Raw genomic sequence first — 2,104 nt, forward strand, 5'->3', positions numbered from 1 at the left:
ACGTGGTAATGCAAACGTAAAATGAATAATGTGATACAAAAGTTGTTGAATATAAATAAAATATACACATAAGATATGCATGATTAACTCATTATGAATGATATAAGGAGTTGTTGAGTATATGTAAAATATAAGTAAAGACGCATAGATGATGTGTGACTATTTGAAAAAATTTAAGATGCATGCAATTAAGATAAATTCTCTTTTTATTTTTAATTTTTTTTTTGTTCCCCGATCCTTATGTGACTTCATACAAGATTCCACGAATCAACGAAGATAACATTCTTTGCATAATGATTCTAATATATCTTGTGTAATCACATTTTTTCTGTCTTTTGAGGCCAATCAAATTTGCATTGTTTAAAATGATTACCCTTCATTTTTCTTATACACCCAATATCTTGCGTTCCCGTGTATATATTTTCAAGCGTCAAAATATTTAAGATATTTTTTTTTTTTATATTTTCATATATTTCAAATTCCCATATTTATTATCATAAAATAACATTTTTTTTTTAAACGTTAGAACAAACAACAATGAGACTAAATTTGTTTAGAAGAGTGTAAGGCACAACATCGAACAATGATATTGGAAAATGTACATTTATTGCAATAAAACAAATGAGAGAGGGGTTACAATGTGGTGAGTGTGTTTAGCTTTAGTTGGAGAGACAACAAACGCTAGCCATTCTTGTAATTTAGAACTTCTAAGAATAATAACTGCCCCAACTTGAATGCTTGATTCTTTTGTTATCCCTAACTTTTGCATGGACCGCTTTTCCAAGTTTTCAATCCATCGGGATGCTCTAATTTTTGCATAGGTCGCCTTTTCAGGTTTTCATGCGCTTCCTTTGATGGATTTTTGTGTAACATATACCAAATCGTATTCTGATAACAACATCTGCCAACGGGCGATCCTTCCAGTAAGAGCAGGTTTCTCAAAGATGTACTTAATTGGGTCCATTTTAGACACCAACCAAGTTGTATGACATAACATATATTGCCTTAACCGGCGAGTAGCCCATGCCAATGCGCAACATGTTCGTTCAAGCAGTGAATATCTTGTTTCACAACTGGTGAACTTTTTGCTCAAATAATAAATAGCATATTCTTTCCTTCCAGATTCATCATGCTGCCCCAGTACGCAGCCCATTGACTCGTCAAGTACTGTTAAGTACATAATAAGTGGTTTCCCAGGAACAGGGGGCACTAGGATGGGAGGTTTTGATAAGTACTGCTTAATCTTTTCGAAAGCTTTTTGACAATTCTCATTCCATTCAACCTTTTGGTCTTTGCGCAACAATTTGAAAATCGGCTCGCATGTAGCGGTGAGGTGCGATATAAACCTTGCAATGTAATTCAATCTACCCAAAAAGCCACAAACTTCTTTTTTCGTGCGTGGAGCCGGCATTTTTTGTATTGCTCTTACTTTATCTGGGTCCACCTCTATCCCCTTTTGACTAACGATAAACCCAAGTAATTTTCCTGATCTTACCCCAAATGTGCATTTAGCAGGGTTTAAACGGAGTCTGAACTTCCTTAGTCGCTCAAATAGCTTTTGAAGGTTAACAACATGGTCTTCTTCGGTTCGAGATTTTGCGATCATATCATCCACGTAAACCTATATTTCCTTATGCATCATGTCATGAAACAAGGTTACCATTGCTCTTTGATAGGTTACCCCGACATTCTTCAATCCAAATGGCATCACTTTATAGCAGAAAGTCCCCCATTGTGTGATGAATGTAGTTTTCTCCATATCTTCGGGAGCCATCTTGATTTGATTGTACCCTGAGAAACCATCCATGAAGGAGAAAAGAGAGTATTGAGCAGTGCTATCCACTAGGATATCAATATGAGGTAGAGGAAAATCATCTTTAGGACTAGCTTTATTTAAATCCCAATAATCAACGCACATTCGAACATTTCCATCTTTCTTTGGAACTGGTACAATATTAGCCACCCATTGAGGATATTTTGCTACTACTAAGAAACCAGCATCAAATTGCTTCTTGACCTTTTCTCTAATTTTAAGCGACATATCAGGTCTCATCCTTCTCAACTTCTGTTTAATTGGAGTGTATTCAGGCTTTAGTGGTAGCTT

The sequence above is a fragment of the Cicer arietinum genome, chromosome 6 (assembly GCF_000331145.2).
Source record: "Cicer arietinum cultivar CDC Frontier isolate Library 1 chromosome 6, Cicar.CDCFrontier_v2.0, whole genome shotgun sequence".
NCBI lineage: Eukaryota > Viridiplantae > Streptophyta > Magnoliopsida > Fabales > Fabaceae > Cicer > Cicer arietinum.